The 16,555-nt window shown below is 46.5% G+C and overlaps 60 non-coding genes across 60 annotated transcripts; all 60 read right to left on the bottom strand.

Moving 5' to 3' along the window:
• Positions 1-1,110: 1,110 nt before the first annotated feature.
• On the bottom strand, positions 1,111-1,229 carry LOC133120962 (5S ribosomal RNA). The gene has a single exon (XR_009707779.1). It is a non-coding gene; the product is annotated as a 5S ribosomal RNA (ribosomal RNA).
• Positions 1,230-1,368: 139 nt separating this feature from the next.
• Positions 1,369-1,487, bottom strand: LOC133120961 (5S ribosomal RNA). Its single transcript, XR_009707778.1, has one exon. It is a non-coding gene; the product is annotated as a 5S ribosomal RNA (ribosomal RNA).
• Positions 1,488-1,626: 139 nt separating this feature from the next.
• LOC133120960 (5S ribosomal RNA) lies at positions 1,627-1,745 on the bottom strand. Its single transcript, XR_009707777.1, has one exon. It is a non-coding gene; the product is annotated as a 5S ribosomal RNA (ribosomal RNA).
• Positions 1,746-1,884: 139 nt separating this feature from the next.
• On the bottom strand, positions 1,885-2,003 carry LOC133120958 (5S ribosomal RNA). Its single transcript, XR_009707775.1, has one exon. It is a non-coding gene; the product is annotated as a 5S ribosomal RNA (ribosomal RNA).
• A 139-nt stretch (positions 2,004-2,142) lies between these two features.
• LOC133120957 (5S ribosomal RNA) lies at positions 2,143-2,261 on the bottom strand. Its single transcript, XR_009707774.1, has one exon. It is a non-coding gene; the product is annotated as a 5S ribosomal RNA (ribosomal RNA).
• Positions 2,262-2,400: 139 nt separating this feature from the next.
• LOC133120955 (5S ribosomal RNA) lies at positions 2,401-2,519 on the bottom strand. Its single transcript, XR_009707773.1, has one exon. It is a non-coding gene; the product is annotated as a 5S ribosomal RNA (ribosomal RNA).
• A 139-nt stretch (positions 2,520-2,658) lies between these two features.
• LOC133120954 (5S ribosomal RNA) lies at positions 2,659-2,777 on the bottom strand. Its single transcript, XR_009707772.1, has one exon. It is a non-coding gene; the product is annotated as a 5S ribosomal RNA (ribosomal RNA).
• A 139-nt stretch (positions 2,778-2,916) lies between these two features.
• Positions 2,917-3,035, bottom strand: LOC133120953 (5S ribosomal RNA). Its single transcript, XR_009707771.1, has one exon. It is a non-coding gene; the product is annotated as a 5S ribosomal RNA (ribosomal RNA).
• A 139-nt stretch (positions 3,036-3,174) lies between these two features.
• Positions 3,175-3,293, bottom strand: LOC133120952 (5S ribosomal RNA). Its single transcript, XR_009707770.1, has one exon. It is a non-coding gene; the product is annotated as a 5S ribosomal RNA (ribosomal RNA).
• A 139-nt stretch (positions 3,294-3,432) lies between these two features.
• Positions 3,433-3,551, bottom strand: LOC133120951 (5S ribosomal RNA). Its single transcript, XR_009707769.1, has one exon. It is a non-coding gene; the product is annotated as a 5S ribosomal RNA (ribosomal RNA).
• Positions 3,552-3,690: 139 nt separating this feature from the next.
• LOC133120950 (5S ribosomal RNA) lies at positions 3,691-3,809 on the bottom strand. Its single transcript, XR_009707768.1, has one exon. It is a non-coding gene; the product is annotated as a 5S ribosomal RNA (ribosomal RNA).
• A 139-nt stretch (positions 3,810-3,948) lies between these two features.
• Positions 3,949-4,067, bottom strand: LOC133120949 (5S ribosomal RNA). The gene has a single exon (XR_009707767.1). It is a non-coding gene; the product is annotated as a 5S ribosomal RNA (ribosomal RNA).
• Positions 4,068-4,206: 139 nt separating this feature from the next.
• On the bottom strand, positions 4,207-4,325 carry LOC133121142 (5S ribosomal RNA). The gene has a single exon (XR_009707948.1). It is a non-coding gene; the product is annotated as a 5S ribosomal RNA (ribosomal RNA).
• Positions 4,326-4,464: 139 nt separating this feature from the next.
• On the bottom strand, positions 4,465-4,583 carry LOC133121078 (5S ribosomal RNA). The gene has a single exon (XR_009707888.1). It is a non-coding gene; the product is annotated as a 5S ribosomal RNA (ribosomal RNA).
• A 139-nt stretch (positions 4,584-4,722) lies between these two features.
• Positions 4,723-4,841, bottom strand: LOC133120948 (5S ribosomal RNA). The gene has a single exon (XR_009707766.1). It is a non-coding gene; the product is annotated as a 5S ribosomal RNA (ribosomal RNA).
• Positions 4,842-4,980: 139 nt separating this feature from the next.
• On the bottom strand, positions 4,981-5,099 carry LOC133120946 (5S ribosomal RNA). The gene has a single exon (XR_009707764.1). It is a non-coding gene; the product is annotated as a 5S ribosomal RNA (ribosomal RNA).
• Positions 5,100-5,238: 139 nt separating this feature from the next.
• On the bottom strand, positions 5,239-5,357 carry LOC133120945 (5S ribosomal RNA). The gene has a single exon (XR_009707763.1). It is a non-coding gene; the product is annotated as a 5S ribosomal RNA (ribosomal RNA).
• A 139-nt stretch (positions 5,358-5,496) lies between these two features.
• Positions 5,497-5,615, bottom strand: LOC133120944 (5S ribosomal RNA). The gene has a single exon (XR_009707762.1). It is a non-coding gene; the product is annotated as a 5S ribosomal RNA (ribosomal RNA).
• A 139-nt stretch (positions 5,616-5,754) lies between these two features.
• On the bottom strand, positions 5,755-5,873 carry LOC133120943 (5S ribosomal RNA). Its single transcript, XR_009707761.1, has one exon. It is a non-coding gene; the product is annotated as a 5S ribosomal RNA (ribosomal RNA).
• A 139-nt stretch (positions 5,874-6,012) lies between these two features.
• On the bottom strand, positions 6,013-6,131 carry LOC133120942 (5S ribosomal RNA). Its single transcript, XR_009707760.1, has one exon. It is a non-coding gene; the product is annotated as a 5S ribosomal RNA (ribosomal RNA).
• Positions 6,132-6,270: 139 nt separating this feature from the next.
• Positions 6,271-6,389, bottom strand: LOC133120654 (5S ribosomal RNA). The gene has a single exon (XR_009707490.1). It is a non-coding gene; the product is annotated as a 5S ribosomal RNA (ribosomal RNA).
• Positions 6,390-6,528: 139 nt separating this feature from the next.
• On the bottom strand, positions 6,529-6,647 carry LOC133120941 (5S ribosomal RNA). The gene has a single exon (XR_009707759.1). It is a non-coding gene; the product is annotated as a 5S ribosomal RNA (ribosomal RNA).
• Positions 6,648-6,786: 139 nt separating this feature from the next.
• On the bottom strand, positions 6,787-6,905 carry LOC133120940 (5S ribosomal RNA). Its single transcript, XR_009707758.1, has one exon. It is a non-coding gene; the product is annotated as a 5S ribosomal RNA (ribosomal RNA).
• A 139-nt stretch (positions 6,906-7,044) lies between these two features.
• On the bottom strand, positions 7,045-7,163 carry LOC133120939 (5S ribosomal RNA). The gene has a single exon (XR_009707757.1). It is a non-coding gene; the product is annotated as a 5S ribosomal RNA (ribosomal RNA).
• Positions 7,164-7,302: 139 nt separating this feature from the next.
• Positions 7,303-7,421, bottom strand: LOC133120938 (5S ribosomal RNA). The gene has a single exon (XR_009707756.1). It is a non-coding gene; the product is annotated as a 5S ribosomal RNA (ribosomal RNA).
• Positions 7,422-7,560: 139 nt separating this feature from the next.
• On the bottom strand, positions 7,561-7,679 carry LOC133120937 (5S ribosomal RNA). The gene has a single exon (XR_009707755.1). It is a non-coding gene; the product is annotated as a 5S ribosomal RNA (ribosomal RNA).
• Positions 7,680-7,818: 139 nt separating this feature from the next.
• On the bottom strand, positions 7,819-7,937 carry LOC133120935 (5S ribosomal RNA). The gene has a single exon (XR_009707753.1). It is a non-coding gene; the product is annotated as a 5S ribosomal RNA (ribosomal RNA).
• A 139-nt stretch (positions 7,938-8,076) lies between these two features.
• Positions 8,077-8,195, bottom strand: LOC133120934 (5S ribosomal RNA). Its single transcript, XR_009707752.1, has one exon. It is a non-coding gene; the product is annotated as a 5S ribosomal RNA (ribosomal RNA).
• Positions 8,196-8,334: 139 nt separating this feature from the next.
• Positions 8,335-8,453, bottom strand: LOC133120933 (5S ribosomal RNA). The gene has a single exon (XR_009707751.1). It is a non-coding gene; the product is annotated as a 5S ribosomal RNA (ribosomal RNA).
• Positions 8,454-8,592: 139 nt separating this feature from the next.
• Positions 8,593-8,711, bottom strand: LOC133120932 (5S ribosomal RNA). Its single transcript, XR_009707750.1, has one exon. It is a non-coding gene; the product is annotated as a 5S ribosomal RNA (ribosomal RNA).
• A 139-nt stretch (positions 8,712-8,850) lies between these two features.
• LOC133120931 (5S ribosomal RNA) lies at positions 8,851-8,969 on the bottom strand. Its single transcript, XR_009707749.1, has one exon. It is a non-coding gene; the product is annotated as a 5S ribosomal RNA (ribosomal RNA).
• A 139-nt stretch (positions 8,970-9,108) lies between these two features.
• On the bottom strand, positions 9,109-9,227 carry LOC133120930 (5S ribosomal RNA). The gene has a single exon (XR_009707748.1). It is a non-coding gene; the product is annotated as a 5S ribosomal RNA (ribosomal RNA).
• Positions 9,228-9,366: 139 nt separating this feature from the next.
• Positions 9,367-9,485, bottom strand: LOC133120929 (5S ribosomal RNA). The gene has a single exon (XR_009707747.1). It is a non-coding gene; the product is annotated as a 5S ribosomal RNA (ribosomal RNA).
• A 139-nt stretch (positions 9,486-9,624) lies between these two features.
• Positions 9,625-9,743, bottom strand: LOC133121144 (5S ribosomal RNA). The gene has a single exon (XR_009707950.1). It is a non-coding gene; the product is annotated as a 5S ribosomal RNA (ribosomal RNA).
• A 139-nt stretch (positions 9,744-9,882) lies between these two features.
• On the bottom strand, positions 9,883-10,001 carry LOC133121141 (5S ribosomal RNA). The gene has a single exon (XR_009707947.1). It is a non-coding gene; the product is annotated as a 5S ribosomal RNA (ribosomal RNA).
• Positions 10,002-10,140: 139 nt separating this feature from the next.
• LOC133120928 (5S ribosomal RNA) lies at positions 10,141-10,259 on the bottom strand. Its single transcript, XR_009707746.1, has one exon. It is a non-coding gene; the product is annotated as a 5S ribosomal RNA (ribosomal RNA).
• A 139-nt stretch (positions 10,260-10,398) lies between these two features.
• LOC133120927 (5S ribosomal RNA) lies at positions 10,399-10,517 on the bottom strand. The gene has a single exon (XR_009707745.1). It is a non-coding gene; the product is annotated as a 5S ribosomal RNA (ribosomal RNA).
• A 139-nt stretch (positions 10,518-10,656) lies between these two features.
• LOC133120926 (5S ribosomal RNA) lies at positions 10,657-10,775 on the bottom strand. Its single transcript, XR_009707744.1, has one exon. It is a non-coding gene; the product is annotated as a 5S ribosomal RNA (ribosomal RNA).
• A 139-nt stretch (positions 10,776-10,914) lies between these two features.
• Positions 10,915-11,033, bottom strand: LOC133120924 (5S ribosomal RNA). The gene has a single exon (XR_009707742.1). It is a non-coding gene; the product is annotated as a 5S ribosomal RNA (ribosomal RNA).
• A 139-nt stretch (positions 11,034-11,172) lies between these two features.
• LOC133120923 (5S ribosomal RNA) lies at positions 11,173-11,291 on the bottom strand. Its single transcript, XR_009707741.1, has one exon. It is a non-coding gene; the product is annotated as a 5S ribosomal RNA (ribosomal RNA).
• Positions 11,292-11,430: 139 nt separating this feature from the next.
• LOC133120922 (5S ribosomal RNA) lies at positions 11,431-11,549 on the bottom strand. Its single transcript, XR_009707740.1, has one exon. It is a non-coding gene; the product is annotated as a 5S ribosomal RNA (ribosomal RNA).
• A 139-nt stretch (positions 11,550-11,688) lies between these two features.
• Positions 11,689-11,807, bottom strand: LOC133120921 (5S ribosomal RNA). Its single transcript, XR_009707739.1, has one exon. It is a non-coding gene; the product is annotated as a 5S ribosomal RNA (ribosomal RNA).
• A 139-nt stretch (positions 11,808-11,946) lies between these two features.
• Positions 11,947-12,065, bottom strand: LOC133120920 (5S ribosomal RNA). The gene has a single exon (XR_009707738.1). It is a non-coding gene; the product is annotated as a 5S ribosomal RNA (ribosomal RNA).
• Positions 12,066-12,204: 139 nt separating this feature from the next.
• On the bottom strand, positions 12,205-12,323 carry LOC133120919 (5S ribosomal RNA). The gene has a single exon (XR_009707737.1). It is a non-coding gene; the product is annotated as a 5S ribosomal RNA (ribosomal RNA).
• Positions 12,324-12,462: 139 nt separating this feature from the next.
• LOC133120918 (5S ribosomal RNA) lies at positions 12,463-12,581 on the bottom strand. Its single transcript, XR_009707736.1, has one exon. It is a non-coding gene; the product is annotated as a 5S ribosomal RNA (ribosomal RNA).
• Positions 12,582-12,720: 139 nt separating this feature from the next.
• On the bottom strand, positions 12,721-12,839 carry LOC133120917 (5S ribosomal RNA). The gene has a single exon (XR_009707735.1). It is a non-coding gene; the product is annotated as a 5S ribosomal RNA (ribosomal RNA).
• A 139-nt stretch (positions 12,840-12,978) lies between these two features.
• On the bottom strand, positions 12,979-13,097 carry LOC133121143 (5S ribosomal RNA). Its single transcript, XR_009707949.1, has one exon. It is a non-coding gene; the product is annotated as a 5S ribosomal RNA (ribosomal RNA).
• Positions 13,098-13,236: 139 nt separating this feature from the next.
• LOC133121140 (5S ribosomal RNA) lies at positions 13,237-13,355 on the bottom strand. The gene has a single exon (XR_009707946.1). It is a non-coding gene; the product is annotated as a 5S ribosomal RNA (ribosomal RNA).
• A 139-nt stretch (positions 13,356-13,494) lies between these two features.
• LOC133120916 (5S ribosomal RNA) lies at positions 13,495-13,613 on the bottom strand. Its single transcript, XR_009707734.1, has one exon. It is a non-coding gene; the product is annotated as a 5S ribosomal RNA (ribosomal RNA).
• A 139-nt stretch (positions 13,614-13,752) lies between these two features.
• Positions 13,753-13,871, bottom strand: LOC133120915 (5S ribosomal RNA). The gene has a single exon (XR_009707733.1). It is a non-coding gene; the product is annotated as a 5S ribosomal RNA (ribosomal RNA).
• A 139-nt stretch (positions 13,872-14,010) lies between these two features.
• On the bottom strand, positions 14,011-14,129 carry LOC133120913 (5S ribosomal RNA). Its single transcript, XR_009707731.1, has one exon. It is a non-coding gene; the product is annotated as a 5S ribosomal RNA (ribosomal RNA).
• A 139-nt stretch (positions 14,130-14,268) lies between these two features.
• LOC133120912 (5S ribosomal RNA) lies at positions 14,269-14,387 on the bottom strand. Its single transcript, XR_009707730.1, has one exon. It is a non-coding gene; the product is annotated as a 5S ribosomal RNA (ribosomal RNA).
• A 139-nt stretch (positions 14,388-14,526) lies between these two features.
• On the bottom strand, positions 14,527-14,645 carry LOC133121139 (5S ribosomal RNA). The gene has a single exon (XR_009707945.1). It is a non-coding gene; the product is annotated as a 5S ribosomal RNA (ribosomal RNA).
• A 139-nt stretch (positions 14,646-14,784) lies between these two features.
• Positions 14,785-14,903, bottom strand: LOC133120911 (5S ribosomal RNA). The gene has a single exon (XR_009707729.1). It is a non-coding gene; the product is annotated as a 5S ribosomal RNA (ribosomal RNA).
• Positions 14,904-15,042: 139 nt separating this feature from the next.
• Positions 15,043-15,161, bottom strand: LOC133120909 (5S ribosomal RNA). The gene has a single exon (XR_009707728.1). It is a non-coding gene; the product is annotated as a 5S ribosomal RNA (ribosomal RNA).
• A 139-nt stretch (positions 15,162-15,300) lies between these two features.
• Positions 15,301-15,419, bottom strand: LOC133120908 (5S ribosomal RNA). The gene has a single exon (XR_009707727.1). It is a non-coding gene; the product is annotated as a 5S ribosomal RNA (ribosomal RNA).
• A 139-nt stretch (positions 15,420-15,558) lies between these two features.
• On the bottom strand, positions 15,559-15,677 carry LOC133120907 (5S ribosomal RNA). The gene has a single exon (XR_009707726.1). It is a non-coding gene; the product is annotated as a 5S ribosomal RNA (ribosomal RNA).
• A 139-nt stretch (positions 15,678-15,816) lies between these two features.
• On the bottom strand, positions 15,817-15,935 carry LOC133121076 (5S ribosomal RNA). Its single transcript, XR_009707886.1, has one exon. It is a non-coding gene; the product is annotated as a 5S ribosomal RNA (ribosomal RNA).
• Positions 15,936-16,074: 139 nt separating this feature from the next.
• On the bottom strand, positions 16,075-16,193 carry LOC133120906 (5S ribosomal RNA). Its single transcript, XR_009707725.1, has one exon. It is a non-coding gene; the product is annotated as a 5S ribosomal RNA (ribosomal RNA).
• Positions 16,194-16,332: 139 nt separating this feature from the next.
• On the bottom strand, positions 16,333-16,451 carry LOC133120905 (5S ribosomal RNA). Its single transcript, XR_009707724.1, has one exon. It is a non-coding gene; the product is annotated as a 5S ribosomal RNA (ribosomal RNA).
• Positions 16,452-16,555: the final 104 nt, after the last annotated feature.

Raw genomic sequence — 16,555 nt, 5'->3', positions numbered from 1 at the left:
CCATCTCCCCCTCGATCTGAGAGGAGTCTTCCTCATTTTCTTCCTCTCTTTCCGCGCATCCGCATTCGCTTTTTTTTCCAAAGCAAATTTCACATAGGTTTATGCACTCTCGTGCATAGTGTCCCTGTCTTCCACATTTAAAGCATTTAAAATCCGGACATTCTCTCAGTATGTGCCCCGGCTGCACACATAGCCTGCACACCTTTAGCTGCCTGTCGTGTATAACTCGGAAGAACTGTAGCCCTTCCATGGTCTCAAACTTTGTTGAGTACGGCAGTGATTTTACCGACTCATTGAATTTTACTCGCAGAAATCTTGTGCCGTCCGCGATATCCGTTCCCGGCCACATCCTTCTCTTAATCGGCGATAGCGCCCTTACTCCCCATTCGGTTAACTTGTTTACGATTTCTTTGTCTTCGATGTAAGTGGGCAGATTTAGGAAGGAGACCATCAACTCATCGTTGACTATCTCCCTGGCCATGATTCTACAGTTTTTAATTTTAAAACCGTCCATCAGCCTTTCTTTCCCTTTCACATTATTCATCGTTATTTCATACTTTTTCGCCGCTTTAAAACGACACCCGATCACGTTCCCACATACATCTCTCGTTGCTCTTAATAATTCCATCATGGATATCATCTCTTCTCCTTCTATTTCAACACTCAAGGTAAGAGCTTTGTCAAATATTCTCACCGGTGTCTCCGTCTTTCCTTCCTTCGTGTTCGTATTTTTTCTTGCTGCCGTCTTCGATTTATCCGTCTCCATTTTCTTCGCTTTTGTTCCCCCAAACAGCAAAGCTGTCGGGGGGGAGCGAACCAACCGTAGGCAATATGTATTTATTGAAAGTTTTGCGATTTCCCAACTTTTTCCGCAAAAACAAACGCAGCTGACCAAACAATTCGCAGCTTCGCGCGTCTCCAATCACTTCCGGTCTCACGAGATCTGGCGTTCTCGCGGTGTGGCCGTAAGCGAAGACCCGGCAGTCAGCGAGAGCTCTCATGAATAAACGCCTAGAAACTAACTTTGTATAATTCTTTTTTAAGGAAGTAAGGTCGTTATTTCAAACAATGTCCAAAATACGATAATTTACATTGATTTCGCTGGTAAAATGCTCACAGCACCTGGTATTCCCAGGCGGTCTCCCATCCAAGTACTAACCAGGCCCGACGTTGCTTAGCTTCCGAGATCAGACGAGATCGGGCGTTCTCAGCGCGGTGTGGCCGTAAGCGAAGACCCGGCAGTCAGCGAGAGCTCTCATGAATAAACGCCTAGAAACTAACTTTGTATAATTCTTTTTTAAGGAAGTAAGGTCGTTATTTCAAACAATGTCCAAAATACGATAATGTACATTGATTTCGCTGGTAAAATGCTCACAGCACCTGGTATTCCCAGGCGGTCTCCCATCCAAGTACTAACCAGGCCCGACGTTGCTTAGCTTCCGAGATCAGACGAGATCGGGCGTTCTCAGCGCGGTGTGGCCGTAAGCGAAGACCCGGCAGTCAGCGAGAGCTCTCATGAATAAACGCCTAGAAACTAACTTTGTATAATTCTTTTTTAAGGAAGTAAGGTCGTTATTTCAAACAATGTCCAAAATACGATAATTTACATTGATTTCGCTGGTAAAATGCTCACAGCACCTGGTATTCCCAGGCGGTCTCCCATCCAAGTACTAACCAGGCCCGACGTTGCTTAGCTTCCGAGATCAGACGAGATCGGGCGTTCTCAGCGCGGTGTGGCCGTAAGCGAAGACCCGGCAGTCAGCGAGAGCTCTCATGAATAAACGCCTAGAAACTAACTTTGTATAATTCTTTTTTAAGGAAGTAAGGTCGTTATTTCAAACAATGTCCAAAATACGATAATGTACATTGATTTCGCTGGTAAAATGCTCACAGCACCTGGTATTCCCAGGCGGTCTCCCATCCAAGTACTAACCAGGCCCGACGTTGCTTAGCTTCCGAGATCAGACGAGATCGGGCGTTCTCAGCGCGGTGTGGCCGTAAGCGAAGACCCGGCAGTCAGCGAGAGCTCTCATGAATAAACGCCTAGAAACTAACTTTGTATAATTCTTTTTTAAGGAAGTAAGGTCGTTATTTCAAACAATGTCCAAAATACGATAATTTACATTGATTTCGCTGGTAAAATGCTCACAGCACCTGGTATTCCCAGGCGGTCTCCCATCCAAGTACTAACCAGGCCCGACGTTGCTTAGCTTCCGAGATCAGACGAGATCGGGCGTTCTCAGCGCGGTGTGGCCGTAAGCGAAGACCCGGCAGTCAGCGAGAGCTCTCATGAATAAACGCCTAGAAACTAACTTTGTATAATTCTTTTTTAAGGAAGTAAGGTCGTTATTTCAAACAATGTCCAAAATACGATAATGTACATTGATTTCGCTGGTAAAATGCTCACAGCACCTGGTATTCCCAGGCGGTCTCCCATCCAAGTACTAACCAGGCCCGACGTTGCTTAGCTTCCGAGATCAGACGAGATCGGGCGTTCTCAGCGCGGTGTGGCCGTAAGCGAAGACCCGGCAGTCAGCGAGAGCTCTCATGAATAAACGCCTAGAAACTAACTTTGTATAATTCTTTTTTAAGGAAGTAAGGTCGTTATTTCAAACAATGTCCAAAATACGATAATGTACATTGATTTCGCTGGTAAAATGCTCACAGCACCTGGTATTCCCAGGCGGTCTCCCATCCAAGTACTAACCAGGCCCGACGTTGCTTAGCTTCCGAGATCAGACGAGATCGGGCGTTCTCAGCGCGGTGTGGCCGTAAGCGAAGACCCGGCAGTCAGCGAGAGCTCTCATGAATAAACGCCTAGAAACTAACTTTGTATAATTCTTTTTTAAGGAAGTAAGGTCGTTATTTCAAACAATGTCCAAAATACGATAATTTACATTGATTTCGCTGGTAAAATGCTCACAGCACCTGGTATTCCCAGGCGGTCTCCCATCCAAGTACTAACCAGGCCCGACGTTGCTTAGCTTCCGAGATCAGACGAGATCGGGCGTTCTCAGCGCGGTGTGGCCGTAAGCGAAGACCCGGCAGTCAGCGAGAGCTCTCATGAATAAACGCCTAGAAACTAACTTTGTATAATTCTTTTTTAAGGAAGTAAGGTCGTTATTTCAAACAATGTCCAAAATACGATAATTTACATTGATTTCGCTGGTAAAATGCTCACAGCACCTGGTATTCCCAGGCGGTCTCCCATCCAAGTACTAACCAGGCCCGACGTTGCTTAGCTTCCGAGATCAGACGAGATCGGGCGTTCTCAGCGCGGTGTGGCCGTAAGCGAAGACCCGGCAGTCAGCGAGAGCTCTCATGAATAAACGCCTAGAAACTAACTTTGTATAATTCTTTTTTAAGGAAGTAAGGTCGTTATTTCAAACAATGTCCAAAATACGATAATGTACATTGATTTCGCTGGTAAAATGCTCACAGCACCTGGTATTCCCAGGCGGTCTCCCATCCAAGTACTAACCAGGCCCGACGTTGCTTAGCTTCCGAGATCAGACGAGATCGGGCGTTCTCAGCGCGGTGTGGCCGTAAGCGAAGACCCGGCAGTCAGCGAGAGCTCTCATGAATAAACGCCTAGAAACTAACTTTGTATAATTCTTTTTTAAGGAAGTAAGGTCGTTATTTCAAACAATGTCCAAAATACGATAATGTACATTGATTTCGCTGGTAAAATGCTCACAGCACCTGGTATTCCCAGGCGGTCTCCCATCCAAGTACTAACCAGGCCCGACGTTGCTTAGCTTCCGAGATCAGACGAGATCGGGCGTTCTCAGCGCGGTGTGGCCGTAAGCGAAGACCCGGCAGTCAGCGAGAGCTCTCATGAATAAACGCCTAGAAACTAACTTTGTATAATTCTTTTTTAAGGAAGTAAGGTCGTTATTTCAAACAATGTCCAAAATACGATAATGTACATTGATTTCGCTGGTAAAATGCTCACAGCACCTGGTATTCCCAGGCGGTCTCCCATCCAAGTACTAACCAGGCCCGACGTTGCTTAGCTTCCGAGATCAGACGAGATCGGGCGTTCTCAGCGCGGTGTGGCCGTAAGCGAAGACCTGGCAGTCAGCGAGAGCTCTCATGAATAAACGCCTAGAAACTAACTTTGTATAATTCTTTTTTAAGGAAGTAAGGTCGTTATTTCAAACAATGTCCAAAATACGATAATGTACATTGATTTCGCTGGTAAAATGCTCACAGCACCTGGTATTCCCAGGCGGTCTCCCATCCAAGTACTAACCAGGCCCGACGTTGCTTAGCTTACGAGATCAGACGAGATCGGGCGTTCTCAGCGCGGTGTGGCCGTAAGCGAAGACCCGGCAGTCAGCGAGAGCTCTCATGAATAAACGCCTAGAAACTAACTTTGTATAATTCTTTTTTAAGGAAGTAAGGTCGTTATTTCAAACAATGTCCAAAATACGATAATTTACATTGATTTCGCTGGTAAAATGCTCACAGCACCTGGTATTCCCAGGCGGTCTCCCATCCAAGTACTAACCAGGCCCGACGTTACTTAGCTTCCGAGATCAGACGAGATCGGGCGTTCTCAGCGCGGTGTGGCCGTAAGCGAAGACCCGGCAGTCAGCGAGAGCTCTCATGAATAAACGCCTAGAAACTAACTTTGTATAATTCTTTTTTAAGGAAGTAAGGTCGTTATTTCAAACAATGTCCAAAATACGATAATGTACATTGATTTCGCTGGTAAAATGCTCACAGCACCTGGTATTCCCAGGCGGTCTCCCATCCAAGTACTAACCAGGCCCGACGTTGCTTAGCTTCCGAGATCAGACGAGATCGGGCGTTCTCAGCGCGGTGTGGCCGTAAGCGAAGACCCGGCAGTCAGCGAGAGCTCTCATGAATAAACGCCTAGAAACTAACTTTGTATAATTCTTTTTTAAGGAAGTAAGGTCGTTATTTCAAACAATGTCCAAAATACGATAATTTACATTGATTTCGCTGGTAAAATGCTCACAGCACCTGGTATTCCCAGGCGGTCTCCCATCCAAGTACTAACCAGGCCCGACGTTGCTTAGCTTCCGAGATCAGACGAGATCGGGCGTTCTCAGCGCGGTGTGGCCGTAAGCGAAGACCCGGCAGTCAGCGAGAGCTCTCATGAATAAACGCCTAGAAACTAACTTTGTATAATTCTTTTTTAAGGAAGTAAGGTCGTTATTTCAAACAATGTCCAAAATACGATAATTTACATTGATTTCGCTGGTAAAATGCTCACAGCACCTGGTATTCCCAGGCGGTCTCCCATCCAAGTACTAACCAGGCCCGACGTTGCTTAGCTTCCGAGATCAGACGAGATCGGGCGTTCTCAGCGCGGTGTGGCCGTAAGCGAAGACCCGGCAGTCAGCGAGAGCTCTCATGAATAAACGCCTAGAAACTAACTTTGTATAATTCTTTTTTAAGGAAGTAAGGTCGTTATTTCAAACAATGTCCAAAATACGATAATGTACATTGATTTCGCTGGTAAAATGCTCACAGCACCTGGTATTCCCAGGCGGTCTCCCATCCAAGTACTAACCAGGCCCGACGTTGCTTAGCTTCCGAGATCAGACGAGATCGGGCGTTCTCAGCGCGGTGTGGCCGTAAGCGAAGACCCGGCAGTCAGCGAGAGCTCTCATGAATAAACGCCTAGAAACTAACTTTGTATAATTCTTTTTTAAGGAAGTAAGGTCGTTATTTCAAACAATGTCCAAAATACGATAATGTACATTGATTTCGCTGGTAAAATGCTCACAGCACCTGGTATTCCCAGGCGGTCTCCCATCCAAGTACTAACCAGGCCCGACGTTGCTTAGCTTCCGAGATCAGACGAGATCGGGCGTTCTCAGCGCGGTGTGGCCGTAAGCGAAGACCCGGCAGTCAGCGAGAGCTCTCATGAATAAACGCCTAGAAACTAACTTTGTATAATTCTTTTTTAAGGAAGTAAGGTCGTTATTTCAAACAATGTCCAAAATACGATAATTTACATTGATTTCGCTGGTAAAATGCTCACAGCACCTGGTATTCCCAGGCGGTCTCCCATCCAAGTACTAACCAGGCCCGACGTTGCTTAGCTTCCGAGATCAGACGAGATCGGGCGTTCTCAGCGCGGTGTGGCCGTAAGCGAAGACCCGGCAGTCAGCGAGAGCTCTCATGAATAAACGCCTAGAAACTAACTTTGTATAATTCTTTTTTAAGGAAGTAAGGTCGTTATTTCAAACAATGTCCAAAATACGATAATTTACATTGATTTCGCTGGTAAAATGCTCACAGCACCTGGTATTCCCAGGCTGTCTCCCATCCAAGTACTAACCAGGCCCGACGTTGCTTAGCTTCCGAGATCAGACGAGATCGGGCGTTCTCAGCGCGGTGTGGCCGTAAGCGAAGACCCGGCAGTCAGCGAGAGCTCTCATGAATAAACGCCTAGAAACTAACTTTGTATAATTCTTTTTTAAGGAAGTAAGGTCGTTATTTCAAACAATGTCCAAAATACGATAATTTACATTGATTTCGCTGGTAAAATGCTCACAGCACCTGGTATTCCCAGGCGGTCTCCCATCCAAGTACTAACCAGGCCCGACGTTGCTTAGCTTCCGAGATCAGACGAGATCGGGCGTTCTCAGCGCGGTGTGGCCGTAAGCGAAGACCCGGCAGTCAGCGAGAGCTCTCATGAATAAACGCCTAGAAACTAACTTTGTATAATTCTTTTTTAAGGAAGTAAGGTCGTTATTTCAAACAATGTCCAAAATACGATAATGTACATTGATTTCGCTGGTAAAATGCTCACAGCACCTGGTATTCCCAGGCGGTCTCCCATCCAAGTACTAACCAGGCCCGACGTTGCTTAGCTTCCGAGATCAGACGAGATCGGGCGTTCTCAGCGCGGTGTGGCCGTAAGCGAAGACCCGGCAGTCAGCGAGAGCTCTCATGAATAAACGCCTAGAAACTAACTTTGTATAATTCTTTTTTAAGGAAGTAAGGTCGTTATTTCAAACAATGTCCAAAATACGATAATGTACATTGATTTCGCTGGTAAAATGCTCACAGCACCTGGTATTCCCAGGCGGTCTCCCATCCAAGTACTAACCAGGCCCGACGTTGCTTAGCTTCCGAGATCAGACGAGATCGGGCGTTCTCAGCGCGGTGTGGCCGTAAGCGAAGACCCGGCAGTCAGCGAGAGCTCTCATGAATAAACGCCTAGAAACTAACTTTGTATAATTCTTTTTTAAGGAAGTAAGGTCGTTATTTCAAACAATGTCCAAAATACGATAATGTACATTGATTTCGCTGGTAAAATGCTCACAGCACCTGGTATTCCCAGGCGGTCTCCCATCCAAGTACTAACCAGGCCCGACGTTGCTTAGCTTCCGAGATCAGACGAGATCGGGCGTTCTCAGCGCGGTGTGGCCGTAAGCGAAGACCCGGCAGTCAGCGAGAGCTCTCATGAATAAACGCCTAGAAACTAACTTTGTATAATTCTTTTTTAAGGAAGTAAGGTCGTTATTTCAAACAATGTCCAAAATACGATAATTTACATTGATTTCGCTGGTAAAATGCTCACAGCACCTGGTATTCCCAGGCGGTCTCCCATCCAAGTACTAACCAGGCCCGACGTTGCTTAGCTTCCGAGATCAGACGAGATCGGGCGTTCTCAGCGCGGTGTGGCCGTAAGCGAAGACCCGGCAGTCAGCGAGAGCTCTCATGAATAAACGCCTAGAAACTAACTTTGTATAATTCTTTTTTAAGGAAGTAAGGTCGTTATTTCAAACAATGTCCAAAATACGATAATTTACATTGATTTCGCTGGTAAAATGCTCACAGCACCTGGTATTCCCAGGCGGTCTCCCATCCAAGTACTAACCAGGCCCGACGTTGCTTAGCTTCCGAGATCAGACGAGATCGGGCGTTCTCAGCGCGGTGTGGCCGTAAGCGAAGACCCGGCAGTCAGCGAGAGCTCTCATGAATAAACGCCTAGAAACTAACTTTGTATAATTCTTTTTTAAGGAAGTAAGGTCGTTATTTCAAACAATGTCCAAAATACGATAATTTACATTGATTTCGCTGGTAAAATGCTCACAGCACCTGGTATTCCCAGGCGGTCTCCCATCCAAGTACTAACCAGGCCCGACGTTGCTTAGCTTCCGAGATCAGACGAGATCGGGCGTTCTCAGCGCGGTGTGGCCGTAAGCGAAGACCCGGCAGTCAGCGAGAGCTCTCATGAATAAACGCCTAGAAACTAACTTTGTATAATTCTTTTTTAAGGAAGTAAGGTCGTTATTTCAAACAATGTCCAAAATACGATAATTTACATTGATTTCGCTGGTAAAATGCTCACAGCACCTGGTATTCCCAGGCGGTCTCCCATCCAAGTACTAACCAGGCCCGACGTTGCTTAGCTTCCGAGATCAGACGAGATCGGGCGTTCTCAGCGCGGTGTGGCCGTAAGCGAAGACCCGGCAGTCAGCGAGAGCTCTCATGAATAAACGCCTAGAAACTAACTTTGTATAATTCTTTTTTAAGGAAGTAAGGTCGTTATTTCAAACAATGTCCAAAATACGATAATGTACATTGATTTCGCTGGTAAAATGCTCACAGCACCTGGTATTCCCAGGCGGTCTCCCATCCAAGTACTAACCAGGCCCGACGTTGCTTAGCTTCCGAGATCAGACGAGATCGGGCGTTCTCAGCGCGGTGTGGCCGTAAGCGAAGACCCGGCAGTCAGCGAGAGCTCTCATGAATAAACGCCTAGAAACTAACTTTGTATAATTCTTTTTTAAGGAAGTAAGGTCGTTATTTCAAACAATGTCCAAAATACGATAATTTACATTGATTTCGCTGGTAAAATGCTCACAGCACCTGGTATTCCCAGGCGGTCTCCCATCCAAGTACTAACCAGGCCCGACGTTGCTTAGCTTCCGAGATCAGACGAGATCGGGCGTTCTCAGCGCGGTGTGGCCGTAAGCGAAGACCCGGCAGTCAGCGAGAGCTCTCATGAATAAACGCCTAGAAACTAACTTTGTATAATTCTTTTTTAAGGAAGTAAGGTCGTTATTTCAAACAATGTCCAAAATACGATAATTTACATTGATTTCGCTGGTAAAATGCTCACAGCACCTGGTATTCCCAGGCGGTCTCCCATCCAAGTACTAACCAGGCCCGACGTTGCTTAGCTTCCGAGATCAGACGAGATCGGGCGTTCTCAGCGCGGTGTGGCCGTAAGCGAAGACCCGGCAGTCAGCGAGAGCTCTCATGAATAAACGCCTAGAAACTAACTTTGTATAATTCTTTTTTAAGGAAGTAAGGTCGTTATTTCAAACAATGTCCAAAATACGATAATGTACATTGATTTCGCTGGTAAAATGCTCACAGCACCTGGTATTCCCAGGCGGTCTCCCATCCAAGTACTAACCAGGCCCGACGTTGCTTAGCTTCCGAGATCAGACGAGATCGGGCGTTCTCAGCGCGGTGTGGCCGTAAGCGAAGACCCGGCAGTCAGCGAGAGCTCTCATGAATAAACGCCTAGAAACTAACTTTGTATAATTCTTTTTTAAGGAAGTAAGGTCGTTATTTCAAACAATGTCCAAAATACGATAATGTACATTGATTTCGCTGGTAAAATGCTCACAGCACCTGGTATTCCCAGGCGGTCTCCCATCCAAGTACTAACCAGGCCCGACGTTGCTTAGCTTCCGAGATCAGACCAGATCGGGCGTTCTCAGCGCGGTGTGGCCGTAAGCGAAGACCCGGCAGTCAGCGAGAGCTCTCATGAATAAACGCCTAGAAACTAACTTTGTATAATTCTTTTTTAAGGAAGTAAGGTCGTTATTTCAAACAATGTCCAAAATACGATAATGTACATTGATTTCGCTGGTAAAATGCTCACAGCACCTGGTATTCCCAGGCGGTCTCCCATCCAAGTACTAACCAGGCCCGACGTTGCTTAGCTTACGAGATCAGACGAGATCGGGCGTTCTCAGCGCGGTGTGGCCGTAAGCGAAGACCCGGCAGTCAGCGAGAGCTCTCATGAATAAACGCCTAGAAACTAACTTTGTATAATTCTTTTTTAAGGAAGTAAGGTCGTTATTTCAAACAATGTCCAAAATACGATAATTTACATTGATTTCGCTGGTAAAATGCTCACAGCACCTGGTATTCCCAGGCGGTCTCCCATCCAAGTACTAACCAGGCCCGACGTTGCTTAGCTTCCGAGATCAGACGAGATCGGGCGTTCTCAGCGCGGTGTGGCCGTAAGCGAAGACCCGGCAGTCAGCGAGAGCTCTCATGAATAAACGCCTAGAAACTAACTTTGTATAATTCTTTTTTAAGGAAGTAAGGTCGTTATTTCAAACAATGTCCAAAATACGATAATGTACATTGATTTCGCTGGTAAAATGCTCACAGCACCTGGTATTCCCAGGCGGTCTCCCATCCAAGTACTAACCAGGCCCGACGTTGCTTAGCTTCCGAGATCAGACGAGATCGGGCGTTCTCAGCGCGGTGTGGCCGTAAGCGAAGACCCGGCAGTCAGCGAGAGCTCTCATGAATAAACGCCTAGAAACTAACTTTGTATAATTCTTTTTTAAGGAAGTAAGGTCGTTATTTCAAACAATGTCCAAAATACGATAATGTACATTGATTTCGCTGGTAAAATGCTCACAGCACCTGGTATTCCCAGGCGGTCTCCCATCCAAGTACTAACCAGGCCCGACGTTGCTTAGCTTCCGAGATCAGACGAGATCGGGCGTTCTCAGCGCGGTGTGGCCGTAAGCGAAGACCCGGCAGTCAGCGAGAGCTCTCATGAATAAACGCCTAGAAACTAACTTTGTATAATTCTTTTTTAAGGAAGTAAGGTCGTTATTTCAAACAATGTCCAAAATACGATAATTTACATTGATTTCGCTGGTAAAATGCTCACAGCACCTGGTATTCCCAGGCGGTCTCCCATCCAAGTACTAACCAGGCCCGACGTTGCTTAGCTTCCGAGATCAGACGAGATCGGGCGTTCTCAGCGCGGTGTGGCCGTAAGCGAAGACCCGGCAGTCAGCGAGAGCTCTCATGAATAAACGCCTAGAAACTAACTTTGTATAATTCTTTTTTAAGGAAGTAAGGTCGTTATTTCAAACAATGTCCAAAATACGATAATTTACATTGATTTCGCTGGTAAAATGCTCACAGCACCTGGTATTCCCAGGCGGTCTCCCATCCAAGTACTAACCAGGCCCGACGTTGCTTAGCTTCCGAGATCAGACGAGATCGGGCGTTCTCAGCGCGGTGTGGCCGTAAGCGAAGACCCGGCAGTCAGCGAGAGCTCTCATGAATAAACGCCTAGAAACTAACTTTGTATAATTCTTTTTTAAGGAAGTAAGGTCGTTATTTCAAACAATGTCCAAAATACGATAATTTACATTGATTTCGCTGGTAAAATGCTCACAGCACCTGGTATTCCCAGGCGGTCTCCCATCCAAGTACTAACCAGGCCCGACGTTGCTTAGCTTCCGAGATCAGACGAGATCGGGCGTTCTCAGCGCGGTGTGGCCGTAAGCGAAGACCCGGCAGTCAGCGAGAGCTCTCATGAATAAACGCCTAGAAACTAACTTTGTATAATTCTTTTTTAAGGAAGTAAGGTCGTTATTTCAAACAATGTCCAAAATACGATAATTTACATTGATTTCGCTGGTAAAATGCTCACAGCACCTGGTATTCCCAGGCGGTCTCCCATCCAAGTACTAACCAGGCCCGACGTTGCTTAGCTTCCGAGATCAGACGAGATCGGGCGTTCTCAGCGCGGTGTGGCCGTAAGCGAAGACCCGGCAGTCAGCGAGAGCTCTCATGAATAAACGCCTAGAAACTAACTTTGTATAATTCTTTTTTAAGGAAGTAAGGTCGTTATTTCAAACAATGTCCAAAATACGATAATGTACATTGATTTCGCTGGTAAAATGCTCACAGCACCTGGTATTCCCAGGCGGTCTCCCATCCAAGTACTAACCAGGCCCGACGTTGCTTAGCTTCCGAGATCAGACGAGATCGGGCGTTCTCAGCGCGGTGTGGCCGTAAGCGAAGACCCGGCAGTCAGCGAGAGCTCTCATGAATAAACGCCTAGAAACTAACTTTGTATAATTCTTTTTTAAGGAAGTAAGGTCGTTATTTCAAACAATGTCCAAAATACGATAATTTACATTGATTTCGCTGGTAAAATGCTCACAGCACCTGGTATTCCCAGGCGGTCTCCCATCCAAGTACTAACCAGGCCCGACGTTGCTTAGCTTCCGAGATCAGACGAGATCGGGCGTTCTCAGCGCGGTGTGGCCGTAAGCGAAGACCCGGCAGTCAGCGAGAGCTCTCATGAATAAACGCCTAGAAACTAACTTTGTATAATTCTTTTTTAAGGAAGTAAGGTCGTTATTTCAAACAATGTCCAAAATACGATAATTTACATTGATTTCGCTGGTAAAATGCTCACAGCACCTGGTATTCCCAGGCGGTCTCCCATCCAAGTACTAACCAGGCCCGACGTTGCTTAGCTTCCGAGATCAGACGAGATCGGGCGTTCTCAGCGCGGTGTGGCCGTAAGCGAAGACCCGGCAGTCAGCGAGAGCTCTCATGAATAAACGCCTAGAAACTAACTTTGTATAATTCTTTTTTAAGGAAGTAAGGTCGTTATTTCAAACAATGTCCAAAATACGATAATGTACATTGATTTCGCTGGTAAAATGCTCACAGCACCTGGTATTCCCAGGCGGTCTCCCATCCAAGTACTAACCAGGCCCGACGTTGCTTAGCTTCCGAGATCAGACGAGATCGGGCGTTCTCAGCGCGGTGTGGCCGTAAGCGAAGACCCGGCAGTCAGCGAGAGCTCTCATGAATAAACGCCTAGAAACTAACTTTGTATAATTCTTTTTTAAGGAAGTAAGGTCGTTATTTCAAACAATGTCCAAAATACGATAATGTACATTGATTTCGCTGGTAAAATGCTCACAGCACCTGGTATTCCCAGGCGGTCTCCCATCCAAGTACTAACCAGGCCCGACGTTGCTTAGCTTCCGAGATCAGACCAGATCGGGCGTTCTCAGCGCGGTGTGGCCGTAAGCGAAGACCCGGCAGTCAGCGAGAGCTCTCATGAATAAACGCCTAGAAACTAACTTTGTATAATTCTTTTTTAAGGAAGTAAGGTCGTTATTTCAAACAATGTCCAAAATACGATAATGTACATTGATTTCGCTGGTAAAATGCTCACAGCACCTGGTATTCCCAGGCGGTCTCCCATCCAAGTACTAACCAGGCCCGACGTTGCTTAGCTTACGAGATCAGACGAGATCGGGCGTTCTCAGCGCGGTGTGGCCGTAAGCGAAGACCCGGCAGTCAGCGAGAGCTCTCATGAATAAACGCCTAGAAACTAACTTTGTATAATTCTTTTTTAAGGAAGTAAGGTCGTTATTTCAAACAATGTCCAAAATACGATAATGTACATTGATTTCGCTGGTAAAATGCTCACAGCACCTGGTATTCCCAGGCGGTCTCCCATCCAAGTACTAACCAGGCCCGACGTTGCTTAGCTTCCGAGATCAGACGAGATCGGGCGTTCTCAGCGCGGTGTGGCCGTAAGCGAAGACCCGGCAGTCAGCGAGAGCTCTCATGAATAAACGCCTAGAAACTAACTTTGTATAATTCTTTTTTAAGGAAGTAAGGTCGTTATTTCAAACAATGTCCAAAATACGATAATGTACATTGATTTCGCTGGTAAAATGCTCACAGCACCTGGTATTCCCAGGCGGTCTCCCATCCAAGTACTAACCAGGCCCGACGTTGCTTAGCTTCCGAGATCAGACGAGATCGGGCGTTCTCAGCGCGGTGTGGCCGTAAGCGAAGACCCGGCAGTCAGCGAGAGCTCTCATGAATAAACGCCTAGAAACTAACTTTGTATAATTCTTTTTTAAGGAAGTAAGGTCGTTATTTCAAACAATGTCCAAAATACGATAATTTACATTGATTTCGCTGGTAAAATGCTCACAGCACCTGGTATTCCCAGGCGGTCTCCCATCCAAGTACTAACCAGGCCCGACGTTGCTTAGCTTCCGAGATCAGACGAGATCGGGCGTTCTCAGCGCGGTGTGGCCGTAAGCGAAGACCCGGCAGTCAGCGAGAGCTCTCATGAATAAACGCCTAGAAACTAACTTTGTATAATTCTTTTTTAAGGAAGTAAGGTCGTTATTTCAAACAATGTCCAAAATACGATAATTTACATTGATTTCGCTGGTAAAATGCTCACAGCACCTGGTATTCCCAGGCGGTCTCCCATCCAAGTACTAACCAGGCCCGACGTTGCTTAGCTTCCGAGATCAGACGAGATCGGGCGTTCTCAGCGCGGTGTGGCCGTAAGCGAAGACCCGGCAGTCAGCGAGAGCTCTCATGAATAAACGCCTAGAAACTAACTTTGTATAATTCTTTTTTAAGGAAGTAAGGTCGTTATTTCAAACAATGTCCAAAATACGATAATGTACATTGATTTCGCTGGTAAAATGCTCACAGCACCTGGTATTCCCAGGCGGTCTCCCATCCAAGTACTAACCAGGCCCGACGTTGCTTAGCTTACGAGATCAGACGAGATCGGGCGTTCTCAGCGCGGTGTGGCCGTAAGCGAAGACCCGGCAGTCAGCGAGAGCTCTCATGAATAAACGCCTAGAAACTAACTTTGTATAATTCTTTTTTAAGGAAGTAAGGTCGTTATTTCAAACAATGTCCAAAATACGATAATGTACATTGATTTCGCTGGTAAAATGCTCACAGCACCTGGTATTCCCAGGCGGTCTCCCATCCAAGTACTAACCAGGCCCGACGTTGCTTAGCTTCCGAGATCAGACGAGATCGGGCGTTCTCAGCGCGGTGTGGCCGTAAGCGAAGACCCGGCAGTCAGCGAGAGCTCTCATGAATAAACGCCTAGAAACTAACTTTGTATAATTCTTTTTTAAGGAAGTAAGGTCGTTATTTCAAACAATGTCCAAAATACGATAATGTACATTGATTTCGCTGGTAAAATGCTCACAGCACCTGGTATTCCCAGGCGGTCTCCCATCCAAGTACTAACCAGGCCCGACGTTGCTTAGCTTCCGAGATCAGACGAGATCGGGCGTTCTCAGCGCGGTGTGGCCGTAAGCGAAGACCCGGCAGTCAGCGAGAGCTCTCATGAATAAACGCCTAGAAACTAACTTTGTATAATTCTTTTTTAAGGAAGTAAGGTCGTTATTTCAAACAATGTCCAAAATACGATAATTTACATTGATTTCGCTGGTAAAATGCTCACAGCACCTGGTATTCCCAGGCGGTCTCCCATCCAAGTACTAACCAGGCCCGACGTTGCTTAGCTTCCGAGATCAGACGAGATCGGGCGTTCTCAGCGCGGTGTGGCCGTAAGCGAAGACCCGGCAGTCAGCGAGAGCTCTCATGAATAAACGCCTAGAAACTAACTTTGTATAATTCTTTTTTAAGGAAGTAAGGTCGTTATTTCAAACAATGTCCAAAATACGATAATTTACATTGATTTCGCTGGTAAAATGCTCACAGCACCTGGTATTCCCAGGCGGTCTCCCATCCAAGTACTAACCAGGCCCGACGTTGCTTAGCTTCCGAGATCAGACGAGATCGGGCGTTCTCAGCGCGGTGTGGCCGTAAGCGAAGACCCGGCAGTCAGCGAGAGCTCTCATGAATAAACGCCTAGAAACTAACTTTGTATAATTCTTTTTTAAGGAAGTAAGGTCGTTATTTCAAACAATGTCCAAAATACGATAATGTACATTGATTTCGCTGGTAAAATGCTCACAGCACCTGGTATTCCCAGGCGGTCTCCCATCCAAGTACTAACCAGGCCCGACGTTGCTTAGCTTCCGAGATCAGACGAGATCGGGCGTTCTCAGCACGGTGTGGCCGTAAGCGAAGACCCGGCAGTCAGCGAGAGCTCTCATGAATAAACGCCTAGAAACTAACTTTGTATAATTCTTTTTTAAGGAAGTAAGGTCGTTATTTCAAACAATGTCCAAAATACGATAATGTACATTGATTTCGCTGGTAAAATGCTCACAGCACCTGGTATTCCCAGGCGGTCTCCCATCCAAGTACTAACCAGGCCCGACGTTGCTTAGCTTCCGAGATCAGACGAGATCGGGCGTTCTCAGCGCGGTGTGGCCGTAAGCGAAGACCCGGCAGTCAGCGAGAGCTCTCATGAATAAACGCCTAGAAACTAACTTTGTATAATTCTTTTTTAAGGAAGTAAGGTCGTTATTTCAAACAATGTCCAAAATACGATAATTTACATTGATTTCGCTGGTAAAATGCTCACAGCACCTGGTATTCCCAGGCGGTCTCCCATCCAAGTACTAACCAGGCCCGACGTTGCTTAGCTTCCGAGATCAGACGAGATCGGGCGTTCTCAGCGCGGTGTGGCCGTAAGCGAAGACCCGGCAGTCAGCGAGAGCTCTCATGAATAAACGCCTAGAAACTAACTTTGTATAATTCTTTTTTAAGGAAGTAAGGTCGTTATTTCAAACAATGTCCA

This window comes from Conger conger, unplaced genomic scaffold, assembly GCF_963514075.1.
Source record: "Conger conger unplaced genomic scaffold, fConCon1.1 SCAFFOLD_79, whole genome shotgun sequence".
In the NCBI taxonomy this organism is placed as follows: Eukaryota; Metazoa; Chordata; class Actinopteri; order Anguilliformes; family Congridae; genus Conger; species Conger conger.
This window is presented reverse-complemented; position numbering and strand designations above follow the sequence as displayed.